Source organism: Piliocolobus tephrosceles, chromosome 20 (assembly GCF_002776525.5).
Source record: "Piliocolobus tephrosceles isolate RC106 chromosome 20, ASM277652v3, whole genome shotgun sequence".
NCBI classification, from domain to species: domain Eukaryota; kingdom Metazoa; phylum Chordata; class Mammalia; order Primates; family Cercopithecidae; genus Piliocolobus; species Piliocolobus tephrosceles.
The window spans coordinates 3367411-3382629 of NC_045453.1; positions in this window are offsets into that span (position 1 = coordinate 3367411).

The following is a 15219-nucleotide window of genomic DNA, read 5'->3' on the forward strand; positions in this document are numbered from 1 at the left end:
TGCACTGACTGCTTCCTGTTCTGAAAAGATTCTTCGTTGGGATCCAGTGGGAGGGGCAGGAAGGCACATGGGGCAACCCTTCCCACAGTCTTGTGGGCATCGTGGTCAGTTGTGGGCACCTTCCAGGAGTGGGCCAGCCCTGGAGCACCTGAATGCGAGGAGTGAGGACCCCCCAGGAACCTCCTGGCACACGGGAGTGTCTGTGTGTGTGTGTGTGTGTGTGTGTGTGTGTGAGAGAGAGAGAGATTGTAATCTTGGCAGCCAAAAATCAATCCCTGTTGGGGTGGAGAGCAGGATTTTCCCCTTGAAGTTTCTGGATCACCTCTTGTGCACATGGGCAGGGAGTTCTGCTGGTTCCCTCCTGCTTCTTTAGTGATTGCAAGGCAAGCCTGTGGCTTCAGGCAGGATGTCAGATGGGGCAGTGCTGGAGAAGATGGGAAGATTCCCTGGAGGGATACCCCAGGAGGGCCTTACACACACCTCCCCCAGTGCATACCTCCTCTACAGAGGGAGGAAGGAAGTGGAACAGGGAACCCTCTAGCTCACACTAGGAGTATTCACTAGCAAGAAGACTGGCAAGCCGAGGGCAGAGGGAAGGTTTGGTTAGATCACCTCTCCCCCTAAGTCTGTTCTAGGCTCTAGAGCTAACAGAAGCCTTTCCTGCAAAGAACTGAGAAGGCCTCTCCTCCTCTAACCCCTACACGCACAAGCTGTGTTGGCTCATAAAGATCTGGTCTGCCAGTGCTCAAGAGACCCTCAAACATGGCCCAGACCTGGAGTTACACATTGCCATTTTTGAGGTTCCTTTTTGACACTGCAAATTCTGTCCTTAGCACCCACTTTCCTAGGATGCAAAACAAGAAATTTTCCCCACCTCCTAAGCAGATTGATAATATTAATATGTAACACTGAGAGAGCACTAATATGGAAGATGGCATTGAGTTCCTAATGAAATAGGTAATCATCCTATGAATGAGACTAATAAGGCTTAGAGAGGTTAAGTAACTGAACAAGGTCACACAGCTGGTAAGTGATAGAGCGGACTTTGAACCCAGGTGGTCTGGCTCCAGAGCCAGTAAGCATGATCACTCCACTGTGCTGCCTCCTTGAAACTGGCCATTAGAGGATTCATTTCCTCCTGGGAGTAGAAAACGTTTAACATCTCTAGAGGGGTAAAACTCCTGTTTGAAGCATTTGCCAATTGCCATAGTGTAAATACTCACCATTGCTGATTTCAAGCTACAAACATGATGTTACTGAATGTAGAGTTGGGTACAGATACACATAATTAGGTCTCCCAAGCTGGTGCAGGCCACTTAATTGAGCAGCTGGAAAATTCAAGAAGGGACCAAACAGAATGTGGGCAAGGGAGAATTTAGTGTCTGTAATTTTTTTTTTTTTTTTTGAGATGGAGTCTTGCTCAGTCACCCAGGCTGAAGTGTACTGGTGTGATCTTGGCTCACTGCAAGCTCTGCCTCCCAGGTTCACGCCATTCTCCTGCCTCAGCCTCCAGAGTAGCTGGGACCACAGGCACCCACCACCACACCCAGCTAGTTTTTTTTTTCGTATTTTTTAGTAGAGACGGAGTTTCACCATGTTAGCCAGGATGGTCTCAATCTCCTGACCTTGTATTCCAGTGTCCCAAAGTGCTGGGATTACAGGCGTGAGCCACCACGCCTGGCTTGTATTCGTTTTTTCTCACATTGGTATAAAGAACTATCTGAGACTGGGTAATTCATTTTAAAAAATGGCTCACAGTTCTGCAGGCTCTACAGGAAGCATGGCTGGGGAGGCCTCAGGAAACACAATCATGGCAAAAGGTCTTAAAGGGGAAGCAGGCATGTCCTACATGGCTGGAACAGGGTGGGTGGAGCTGCCACAAACTTTTAAACAAGCAGATCTCGTAAGAATTCATTCATTATCCCAAGAACAGCAAAGGAGATGTTTGCCCCCAAGATCTGATCACCTCCCACCATGCTCCTTTTCCAACACTGGGGATTACAACCCCACCTGAGGTTTGGGAGGGGAAACAAATCCACTATCAGTGTTTTGTTTTGATGGAGTCTTGCTCTGTCGCCCAGGCCGGAGTGCAGTTGCACGGTCTTGGCTCACTGCAACCTCCGCCTCCCGGGTTCAAGCAATTCTCCCACCTCAGCCTCCCGAATAGCTGGGATTACAGGTGCATGCCACCATGCCTGGCTAATTTTTTGTATTTTTAGTGGAGACAAGGTTGCACCATGTTGGCTAGGCTGGTCTCAAACTCCTGACCTCTAGTGCTCCACCCACCTTGGCCTCCCAAAGTGCTGGGATTACAAGTATGAGCCACTGCGCCTAGCCCACATCAGTGTCTTTAAAGAGAATTTTTCCCACCAACGGGCTTGTTGGAGCCTCTGGCAATCTGAAAAGCTGATTTTGATTCTATTTTTTTCTTTTTTTTCAGATGGAGTCTCACTCTGTCACCCAGGCTGGAGTGCAATGGCACAATCTCGGCTCACCGCAACCTCTGACTCCCAGGTTTGAACAATTCTTCTGCCTCAGCCTCCTGAGCATCTGGGATTACAGACGCGTGCCACCACACCCAACTTTTTTATATTTTTACTACAGACAGGGTTTCACCATATTAGACAGGCTGGTCTCAAACTCCTGACCTCGTGATCCGCCCGCCTCAGCCTCCCAAAGTTCTACAATTACAGGCGTGAGCCACTGCACCTGGCCGATTCTTGTCTTACACACACAGAAGCTGAAGTGAGCTTTAGCTTTATGCATTTGTACAACAGTCACTGAGCATATACCCTGCCTGAGTGGGGCCCTGGATGGAAAGGACCAGCACTAAAGATGCAAAGTTGACCTAGATCAGGTTTCAGCCTGCCTAACAGAGCGTGTGGGCCAACAACAGGTACACAGGTATGCACACGTTGCTCAATAGAGCCTTCCTTCAGGTGGCATGCCAGTCCAGACTGTGGGTTCTCGTCCCGGACTTCCTGGCTTCAAGTTCAGGCTGAACCACTCACTGGCTGTTGAAACTGCCTTTGCAAAAATTGTAACTGAGAAAATTATGACAGTGAAAGAGATCAGACCTAACTGACTCCTTCTTGCTCCAAACTGCGTTCAGAATTGGTGAGTTCTTGGTCTCTCTGACTTCAAGAATGAAGCCACGGACCCTTGCCCTGAGTGTTACAATTCTTAAAGAGGGTGCATCCAGAGTCTGTTCCTTCTGATGTTCTGACGTGTTTGGACTTTCTTCCTTCTGGTGTGTTGGTAGTCTCCCTGGCTTCAGATTGACAGTGAGTGTTACAGCTCATAAAAGCAGTGCATACCTAGAGTGAGCAGCAGTTATTGCAAAGACTGAAAACAAAAACCCTTCCCACGGTTGCCACTGGGACTCCAGCAGCCTGCTTTTATTCCCTTATCTGACCCCACCCATATCCTGCTGATTGGTCCATTTTGACAGAGTGCTGATTGGTGCTTTTACAATCCCTGAGCTAGACACAGAGTGCTAATTGGTGCATTTACCATCCTTTAGCTAGACACAAAAGTTCTCCAAGTTCGCACCAGATTAGCTAGACACAGAGCACTGATTGGTGCGTTTACAAACCTTGAGCTAGACACAGAGTGCTGACTGGTGCATTTACAATCCTTTAATTAGACATAAAAGTTCTCCAAGTCCCCACCTGACTCAGGAGCCCAGCTGGCCTCGCCTAGTCGCCTAGTGGCGGTAGATGGGACGCGAGAGCCCACGGGGGTGGTGGGGGAGCTCGGGCATGGCGGTCTGCAGGTCCCGTGCCCTGCCCAGCAGAGAGGCAGCTGAGGCCCGGTGAGAATTACCAGTGCGGCGCCCTCGGGCCGGCAGTGCTGGCGGACCCGGCTTACCCTCTGCAGCTGCTGGCCCGGGTGCTAAGCCGCTCACTGCCCGAGGCTGGCGGCGCCAAGAGCGAGCGAGGGCTGCTAGCACGTTGTCACCTCTCACAACATTTAAGCTGTCCTTGTGCATTCCTGGGAATAGACTGAACTAACCTTGGAAGTAATTTATAGTTTGACTCTGAAACAAAATTGATAATAGCCCTTTCCTTGAAAAGATCCACTTCTTGCCTGGGGACCGGTCTGCCTTTGTAGGATTATCAAAAAGCTCCAAGATTAGAAATCAAGGTTTAGGGGCCATGCAACCTCCGACTGCAAGCGTCTGAACCTTCTCAAGTTGTTCCCGGGGACAGTATCACTATTGCAAAATCTGAGATCAGTGCTTGAGATATTTTGCAGACCCTGCACTACAGCAGCTGATGGATCAGCTGACACCACCCAGATTGGTAATCTAGCTTAGCCAGTTCTGCAGTCCCACCCAGAAACAAGGTGAACCCATTGTGCTGGGTGGTTACACTGTTTGTTTGACCGTGGGCTAGTTACTTAACCTTTCAGTGCCTCAGTTTCCTCATCTGTAAAGAGAAAAGATACTACTACCTACCTCCGAGGGCTCCGAGCAGTACCTAATACATAATAAAAGCTCAATAAATGTTAGCTGTTTTTATTATGTAACTTCGGAAATGCAACTGTGTGCTCAGAAAGAGAGAGAGAAGGGAGAATGATGTACACAATGTGGGCGATTCCGCCTGGACGTGATCCCAGCTGTAAGCGAGATCTGGGGGTGTGGATCCACTGCTCAGAATCCCACACACCCCTGAGAGAGAACAGAACCTAAAATTACAGTCTGCAATCACCACCATACACTGTTGTTCTTTATGGTCCGTGCATTTATTGCTGCAAAGGACTATATTTAGAAAACTGCCCATATTGTACTTCATGAGTGACTTAAAGGATTTTTAGGAGTTTAAAAAAAAATTTTTTTTAATAAATTTCTCCTTGCATTAGAACCTAATACTCACATTAAATGCTCTCCCACAGTAAACATATTTCAAAATGACAAGTGCTAGAATAAATGGGTGAGGATTTTCCAAAGGCTGTTTTGCTGGTAGTTGGAGGTAGGGAAGGCAAAGCTAGAACCGCAACCTCTGAACTCTGAGTCCAGTGTTCTCTCTTCTGTAATCAGGACCCTGGCGGGGACAACCCTGACATACTTCCAAGGACCCTGGACTTCAGCTCCTGGCTCCCTACTCAGAAGGGAGGGGTGGATCCTCTGGGGCCCAAGGCAGAACCTGAACTGAGTTCCCATTCTAAGAAGGTGTTTGGATTAGAGGTGAAAGGAAGACAGGGATTCTAACCCCAGCTTCACAGCGGGCTCTCTCCGTATGAGCTCCCTAAGCCTCAGTCTCAGCCTATATAAAATAGAGGTAATGACACCTATCTTAGTGTGTACAGAGGTAAATATTCTTGCGCAGAGCAGCTCTCTAAGTCCATATTCCCTTCCCTCCACCTGCCTATGCACACTGGCTGCAATGTAGCTTTGGGCCAGTAGGTGGTGGTGCCGCCCAAGAAGCAGGAAAAAAGCAGGGAAATAAAGGGATATGCCTGGATGGTGGATCGACTGAGGTCCTGCTGATCCCAGGCCAGGAAGTGGGGGCATTCAGAGCTGAGATTGGAGTCCAGGCTACTTGAGTGCTTGCCTATGCCCCACATATGCAGGCACGCCAAGAGGCTCACACATGTGCATAATCAAGGACCAGCCTTGCACCTGAAGAAGGCCTTTCATATACGAGCTCCTCGAATCCGCACGCTTGCCCTATGGATAGTGGTAATATGGTCCCATTTTACAGGTGAGAAAACTGGACCAAGAGAGGCAAAGTGACCTGCACTAGGTCACTCAGCAAGTCCATGGCAGAGATGGATTTGATCCACCCCTGCATCCATGTAATGGCTGCATCCACAGCCAACTCCCATGCAATACCTATGAACTTATTTAATCCCCATGACAGCCCTATGAGGTAGGTATGAGTAGTATTTTTAGTCTCATGTTACAGAGGAGGAAATGGAGGCACTGAGAGGTTAAGTACCTTGCCCAAGGTCACACAACCAGAGCTGCAATTTTTTTTCTTTTCTCTCTCTCTTTTTTTTTTTTTTTTTTTTTTTTTTGAGATGGAGTTTCGCTCTTGTTGCTCAGGCTGGAGTGCAATGGCGTGGTCTCAGCTCACCGCAACCTCCAACTTCCGGGTTCAAGTGATTCTCCTGCCTCAGCCTCCCAAGTAGCTGGGATTACAGGCATGCGCCACCACGCCCAGCTAATTTTGTATTTTTTGTAGAGACAGGGTTTCTCCATGTTGGTCAGGCTGGTCTCGAACTCCCTACCTCAGGTGAACCGCCTGCCTCAGCCTCCCAAAGTGCTGGGATTACAGGTGTGAGCCACGGCACCCTGCCTGTTTTTTTTGTTTTGTTTTATTTTTGTTTTTAATAGTCATCCTAATAGGTGTGAAGCAGTATCTCATGCTTGCAATTCTGATTTGCATCTCCCTAATGATTAGTGATGCTGAATATCTTTTCCTGTGTTTATTGGCCACTTGTACATCTTTGGAGAAATGTCTATTCAAATCCTCTGCTCATTTTTTCATTTGGTTGTTTTTTGTTGTCATTTTTCCTCTCTTTGCAATTAAATAACCTGCACACTGAGACAATTACTTATTTGGGCCCTGCATTCCTTCTCTCATCCTGCATCCAGGCCTGGGCCCTGCCCTAGATGCTAGGGATGTGGTGGAGATCAAAACCCAGGGATTCCTGCCCCATGGGGTTTCCTCTCCAGTGGGGCAACCAGACACCAGCGTGATGTCAGATGACACAGAAGGTTTGGGGGTTTTTTTGGTTTGTTTTCTGTTTTTTTGTTTTGTTTTGTTTTTTGAGACAGAATTTCACTCTTGTTGCCCAGGCTGGAGTACAGTGGTGCAATCTCGGCTCACTGCAACCTCCAACCCCCGGGCTCAAGTGATTCTCCTGCTTCAGCCTCCCGAGTAGCTGGGATTACAGCGGTGAGCCACCACACCCAGCTAACTTTTTTGTTTGTTTGTTTTTTGTATTTTTAGTAGAGACAGGGTTTTACCATGTTGGCCATGCTGGTCTCGAACTCCTGACCTCAAGTGATCCACCCACCTCGGCCTCCCGAAGTGCTGGGATTACAGGCATAAGCCACTGCTCCCAGCCTGGTTTTATATCAAGGGGCATCAACAGGCAGCCTCAGGCCCCCTCCAGCCCTTGTGCCTGGCATGTGGGCCCCTCACGGCAGGTTTGAAAAGTCTAGAGTTTCCAGCATTTTTAAAAAATTTGGAGCGTTAACATCAAAATCTAGATTTATAGCTTCTCTTGAAAAGTTGAAAGCTGAGACCACTCAGGCTTGCTTTTCCACCTCAAAGCCATCACCTGGATCAAGGCACCAGCTTAAAGGGGCTGCTTCACCCAAGATATTAATAACATCTCTCCTGTGGGCAGCCACTCCAAAGTCTGATCATTGCAGGGTACAGAGGCGTGACCTCCCTGTCTCAGGTTGTGACATGTCCTAAGGGCTGGCCCAGCTCCTGATGGAACTGGCGGAGGCCTCTATTGCAACTGCCTGAGGCTGCTTCCCTGGCTCCTCCAAGATCCTAAGAGCACTCCCTGGAAAACCACCCACATGCAGATTTCCATCTCACAGGCTGCTTCCCGAGACCTTGACCTTCAAGACGGGGCATGAGCTCACTGGCTCCCCACAGCCTCCTCCTGGCCCACCTGAGTTTTTTTGAGTTTTCACCTCTGGTTTTATCCTGGACAGGACATAACTCCATAGTGATGGCAATAGGATGAGCTCACCCTTCCAAGCCAGGAGCCATGTGCTAGGCAGTATTCTCAGATATATTCATTTTCATCCTCACAATAACCCTATCATTGTTACATACTTATTAAAATATCTAATTTTTTTTTTTTTTTTTTTTTTTTTTTTTTGAGATGGAGTTTCACTCTTGTTGCCCAGGCTGGAGGGCTGGAGTGCAATGGTGAGATCTCAGCTCACCGCAACCTCTGCCTCCCAGGTGCGATGCACCACCATGCCTGGCTAATTATGTATTTTTAGTAGAGATGGAGTTTCTCCATGTTCGTCAGGCTGCTCTTGAACTCCTGACCTCAGGTGATCTGCCCACCTCTGCCTCCCAAAGAGCTGGGATTACAGGCATGAGCCACAAGTGCCTGGTCTAAAATACCTACGTTTTTAAAAACCTGACAATACTAAGTGTTAGAGAGAATGCAAAATGGCAAAGCTACATTGGAAAACAGTTTGTCAGTTTCTTTCAAGTCCCTGCTACTCTGGATGCTGAGGCAGGATCTCACTTTGTCACCCAGGCTGGAGTGCATTGGTGTAATCTCACCTCACTGCAACCTCTGCCTCATACCCTCAAGTGATCCTCCTACCTCAGCCTCCTGAGTAGCTGGGACTACAGGCACGCACCACCACACCCAGCTGATTTTTGTATTTTTAGTAGAGACCAGGTTTTGCCATGTTGCCCAGACTGGTCTCGAACTCCTGAGCTCCAGCAGTCCTCCAACCTCGGCCTCCCAAAGTGCTGGGATTACAGGCATGAGCCATATCAGTTTCTTTGTAGTTTTTTGGTTTTTTGGTTCTTTTAGACAGAGTCTTGCTCTGTCGCCCAGGCTGGAGGGCAGTGGCGTGATCTTGGCTCACTACAACCTCAACCTACTGGATTCAAGGGATTCTCCTGCCTCAGCCTCCCAAGTAGCTGGCACTATAGGTGCATGCCACCACGCCGGGTAATAAATACACTTACGATACGACCCAGTAATTCTACTCCAAGGTATCTACTCTGGAGAAGTGACAGTGTATATCCACACAAAGATCTATATACACATGTTCATAGCAGCATTATTTATAATTGCTCCCAATTAGAAGTGACCCAAGTGCCTTTCCACTGGTGAATGGATAAGCCGTGGTGTATCCAGCAGTGAAACAGCATCCAAAAGGAACAGACTTCCGATGCATGCAACAGCATGGATGCATCTCAACTGTGTTATGCTGAGTGAAAGAACCCAAACTCACAAAAGCTTCATACTGCAGGCTTCTGTCTATGTAACATTCTTGCAAAGGCAAAACTTATACAGACAGAAAACAAGGTATGGTGGTTGCTAGGTATATTTGTTTGTAAAGGCTGCTGTAACAAAGTACCACACACTGAGAGGCTTAAAACAACTGAGATGTATTCTCTTTCAGTTCTGAAGCCAGACGTCTGAAATCAAGGTGTTGGCAGAGCCACTTTACCTCCGGAGGCTCTAGAGGAGAATCCATTCCTTGCCCCTTCTGGTTCTGGGTGGCTCCTGGTGTTCTTTGCTTTGGGCCACATCACTCCAACCTCTGCCTCTTAATTACATCTGCAAAGATCCTTTACCCAAATAAGGTAACATTCACAAAATTCAAGGCTTAGAATCGCTAACTTTTTTTTTTTTGAGACAGAGCCTTGCCCTGTTGCCCAGGCTGCAGTGTAGTCATGTGATCTTGGCTCACTGCAACTTCCAGCTCCTGGGTTCAAGCCTCAGCCTTCAGAGTAGCTGGGATTACAGGTGTGCATCACCACACCTGGGTCATTTTTGTATTTTTAGTAGAGATGGGTTTTTGCCATGTTGGCCAGGCTGGTCTCAAACTCCTAGCCTCAAGTGATCCACCCATCTCAGCCTCCCACAGTGCTGGGATTATAGGTATGAGCCACCATGCCTGGCCTAGAGTCACTAACTCTAGATGACCTTTATTCATCCCGCTATATCAGGGAATACAGGGAAGGGTCTTGACTACAAGGGGCGTGAGGCAACATTTTTCAGCAACGGAAATATTCTATATATTAATTGCGGTGGTGGTTACGTAACTTACAAACTTGTCAAAACCTATGGAACTATTGAGCATGGTGGTGTGAGCCTGTAAGACCCAGCCACTCAGAAGGCCAAGGCTGGAGAATTGCTTGTGCCCAGGAGTTCAAGACCAGCCTGGGCAATATAGCAAGGCTCTGTCTCTAGGGAAAACACACACACACACACACACACACACACACACACACACACACACACACCTCTAAACTGTACATTATACCCCCAAGTTACCCTAGTTGTAAGTGGTAGAACTGGGGCTGAATGAAGACTGAATGAGGCAGGCTGGTACCAGAGTCTGTTCTCAATGTTATCAATGCACTATTTATTATTTTGGGGGGAAATGAGGTGGGGTGAGGGTTGTGGGTTCCACTGCAAAAGCTGTGACCTGTCACGATTCTGCAGTTCTTTGGCTTTTAGAATTTCTGCTTCAGAATTCCCTAAGGCTGAAGATGCTGCACACTTTGGAGCTAAGAGGGCAGTTGTCTGGGATGCGCTGGCTGGGCTGGGGAGGGGAGAGGATGATGGAGGTGGATGAAAATAATGGGAGGGGGGTCTGACCCCTCTCCCCACAGAGCACTCACACCCTGTCCCCAGGGACAAGGCCTCTGTCCCCTCCATTCACTCACCCCAGCTGATGCCACACACCCCCACCAGAGGCCACCCCACCTCCTCTTATTGTCTGAAGGGCTCAGATGGAGGGGCCACCCATTAACCCCTTCCTGGCCTCATTGCTTCACTCTGCAGCTGTCACACCAGCGGCCTCAGGCCAGAGCAGGAGAGGACTTGGTAGTTAATCACAATTAGAGAGCAGCATGTCAGCTGCGAGGCTGGCCTCCTTCATCGGCTGCCAGCCGGCCTAGGCCGAGGGACAGCCTGCATCAGCCACGCAGCAGGTTCTGAGACCTGCAGAGGCAAAGAGAGGATAGCCCCTTCCTGGTTCATACCTGGAGACTTCCCCCAAAATCCCAATCAAGTATCCTCCATTGTCAGAGCTGCATCCAGTAGCTTTCACGCCCACCAAGTACCCCCTCACCAGCACCTCTGCCTGGTCCTCGCATGCTGGGCTTCTCCTCTCCAGTGAAACGCCTCCTCCTCCAAGAGGCCTTCCCTGACCACCCTGGCTAATGTGGCACCGTTCCCAGTTCCTCTCTATCCCATGCCCTTCTCACCTGTTTCGTTTTGTTTTTCCAAAGCACTTGCCACTAGCCGGAATTGTCTTAGGTATTAACTGGTTTTGTGTGTGTATTCATTTCCTGGGACTATAGTAACAACCACAGGCCAGGTGCGGTAGCTCACGTCTGTAATCTCAGCACTTTGGGAGGCCAAGGCAGGCGGATCACTTGAGGCCAGGAGGTCAAAACCAGCCTGGCCAACATAGTGAAACCCCCATCTCTACTAAAAATACAAAAATTAGCCAGGTGTGGTGGCAGGTGCCTGTAATCCCAACAACTCCAGAGGCTGAGTCAGGAGAATCACTTGAACCCGGAAGGTGGAAGTCGCAGTGAGCCAAGATCACACCACTGCACTCCAGCCTGGCTGACAGAGTGAGACTCTGTCTCAATAAATAAATAAATAAATAAATAAATAATTTTAAAAACCACAAACTGGATAGGTTAAGACAACTGAAATTTATTCTCACAGTGCTGGGGGCTAAAAGTCTGAAATCAAGGTGCCGGCAAGGCCATGCTCTCTCTGAAAGCCCTAAGGGAGGACACTTCCTGGCTTCTCCCCAACTTTTATGGCTGCAAGCCTCCTTGGCCTTCTTTGGCTTGTGGATGCATCACTCCCATCTTTGCCTGGTGGTCACGTGGTGTTCTTCTGTGTCTGTTTCCCTCTTATAAGGACACCAGCCATTGGAGTGGCCCACCCTAATCCAGTATTACCTCACCCTGACCTGACTACAACGGCCTAAACCCTGTTTCCAAATAAGGTCACACTCACAGGTCCCAGGGTCACAGCTGGGATGTATCTTTTTGGCAGACACAATTCTCCCACAACAGCGTGTTTTTTCTATATTTTCTAAGAAACCAGGGCTCTGTTGGTTCTTGTCATGGAATGTATTCTTTATGCAGCCATATTTAACTTAAAGACAGCACATTTTATGAAAGTTTCTACCCCAGGCCAGATCTGGGTCTGGGAAGAGGGGACTCTGCTGGGAGTCTCAGGGCAGGAGAAGCCTGCTGTCTGAAGCAGAAACATGGAAGCAGGTTCCCCCATAAAGGTGGCTCCCACACATCTCCAGGACTCTGGGGTCCAGCTCACAGAGAGCTCTGGGAAACACGTGTTGATCTGACAGATGAGGAAGAGGGGAAGGCAAAGTGCAGCAGGTCCAGTGAGACCCGAGGGACCAACTCAGGCAGGAGACTGGGGAGAATTCACCAAGGAGCTGAGCACTCAGGGGATGGCACATATGCACTTAGGCAAACCAGAGGGAGCTGGGCACTGAGCTGTCTCTGCAGGGAACAGGAAAGTGGCTGGAGAGGATGCTGTCTGAGTGGGGCCACATAAGGCCAGGACAGCTCAGAGTCTGAACTTCGTCCAGATTGCCGGAAGAACCATTGGGAGATTTAAAACATGGATGTGGTGATGTCAAGTATGCACCTCATTGATCTTTTTAATTTTAGTTTTTAATTAGGTAGTACATTCAATTGGTTTAAGATTCAACAGGTATAACAGGTTATGGTCCAAAGTGTCCCTTTTCCGCAGCCCCCAGCTACCCAGTTCCTCTCCCACAGACAATCACTATTATAAGTCTCTTCTACACAGTCAATGCAGATGCAAGCAAATGTCCTTGCTTTTTAAACATACCAGCTTCTATAATTTAAACACTGTTCTGCACCCCACTTGTTAAAAATATCAAGGTATAACTTACATGCAGTGAAATGCACCTGTGTAATCAACACTCCAATCATGACACAGAACATTTCCAGCATCCCAAGAAATTCTTCTATGCTCCTTCCCAGTCCATCCCTCCACCCCAGAGGCAGCCACTGCTCTGCTTTCTGTCACCATAGATTGGTTTGTTTTGCCTCTTCTAGAATTTCATATAAATGGCATCATTACAACATGCTACTTTTTGTATCCAGCTTATTTTCATTCAGCATGTTTTGAGATTCATCCATGTGGTTGCATGCATCGGATCACTCATTTAAACTCCAGTGCAATATTTCACTCCCAGTTTATCCATTCACTGGCTGATCGATCTTGGGCCACTTCCAATTGTTGTCTATCACATGTTAAACTCTGTCGAACATTTGCATAGAAGTCCTTGTGGAGCTATATATACATACATATTCATATTTTGAGCAAAAACTTAGGACTGAACTTGCTGGGTTATAGGAGAGGTGTATGTTTAACTCTATGAGAAACTACCAAACTGTTTTCCAAAGTGAAACATCTTAAATACCATTGCATATCAGTGCATTGAGAGTTTCCTCATGTGTGTTTGTGGCTATGTTGTGCTCCGTTGTATAAATGTCCCATAATTTGTTTAACCAGTCCCCTATTACAGGACACTTAGGTTGTTTCCAGTCTTTTGCTGTCACAATGCTGCAGTGAATAATCTTGTAAATGTGTCAAATGTCACCTGGGTTAAGCACACCTATAGGACACACTCCTAGACATGGAACTCCTGAGTGTGCATAGACTGATAGTTATTTCCCAATATCCAGACTGCACTTTTTCTGATACTTTTTTTGAGAGAGCCCCATTCTGTCACCCAGGCTGGAGGGCAGCAGCGCAATCTTGGCTCACTGTAACCTCTGCCTCCCAAATTCAAGCAATTTTCCTGCCTCAGCCTTCTGAGCATCTGGGACTACAGGCACACACCACCACGCCCAGCTAATTTTTGTATTTTTAGTAGAGACCGGGTTTCACCATGTTAGCCAGGCTGGTCTCGAACTCCTGACCTCAGGTGATTCACTGGCCTCAGCCTCCCAAAGTGCTGGGATTACAGGTGTGAGCCACCACACCTGACCATGGACTGAACTTTTTCCTTTGAAATAAGAGCTTCAATTTTCATCTGGACACATGGTGCCTGGAACACAGATCATATTTCTCAGCCTCCTTTGTAGATTACTGTAGCGATGTGATCAAGTTTAGCCAATGGAATGTCAATAAAAAGATTACATGTGACTTCCAAAAGAGTCTTTAAGGGAACCTTCCTCCTTCCTTGGCTCCTTTCTCCTTTCTACTGACTAAAAGACTCGCCATCTGGGGGCTGGGCACAGTGGCTCACGCCTGTAATCCCAGCACTTTGGGAGGCCGAGGCAGGCGGATCACAAGGTCAGGAGATCGAGACCGTCCTGGCTAACACAGTGAAACCCCGTCTCTACTAAAAATATAAAAAATTTGGGCCGGGCGCGGTGACTCAAGCCTGTAATCCCAGCACTTTGGGAGGCCGAGACGGGCGGATCACGAGGTCAGGAGATTGAGACCATCCTGGCTAACACGGTGAAACCCCGTCTCTACTAAAAAAAAAATTAAAAAAACTAGCTGGGCGAGGTGGCGGGCGCCTGTAGTCCCAGCTACTCGGGAGGCTGAGGCAGGAGAATGGCGTGAACTCGGGGAGGTGGAGCTTGCAGTGAGCCGAGATCCGGCCACTGCACTCCAGCCTGGGTGACAGAGCGAGACTCCGTGTCAAAAAAAAAAAAAATTAGCCAGGTGTGGTGGCACGCACCTGTGGTCCCAGCTACTCAGGAGGGTGAGGCAGGAGAATCGCTTGAACCCCGGAGGCGGAGGTTCCAGTGAGCCGAGATCAGGCCACTGCACTCCAGCCTGGGCTTTAGATTGCCTGCTTTAGACTTTATTTACATGACAGAAAAATGCCTCTATTGGCCGAGTGTGGTGGTTCACGCCTGTAATCCTAGCACTTCGGGAGGCCAAGGCGGATCACCTGAGGTCAGGAGTTCAAGACCAGCTTGGCCAACATGGTGAAACCCCATGCCTACCTAAAATACAAAAATTAGCTGGCAGGCGCCTGTAGTCCCAGCTACTTGGGAGGCTGAGAGGCAGAAGAATCTCTTGAACCCAAGAGGTGGAGTGAACCAAGATCACACCATTGCACTCCAGCCTGGGTGACTCCGTCTCAGGAAAAAAAAAAAAAAAAAAAAAAAAGAAGAAAAAGAAAAAAAAAAAAACCCCTCCAACACCACTTTTTTTTTTTTTTTTTTTTTTTTTTTTGGAGCCTCACTCTGTCACCTAGGCTGAAGTGCAGTGGTGTAATCTCAGCTCACTGCAACCTCTGCCTCCTGAGTTCAAGTGATTCTCCTCCTGCTTCAGCCTCCTGAGTAGCTGGGATTACAGGTATACACCACCACGCTCAGCAAATTTTTGTATTTTAGTTAGGGACAGGGTTTCACCATATTGGCCAGGTTGGTCTCGAACTCCTGATCCAAGTGATCCGCCTGCCTCAGCCTCCCAGAGTGCTGGGATTACAGAATTGAG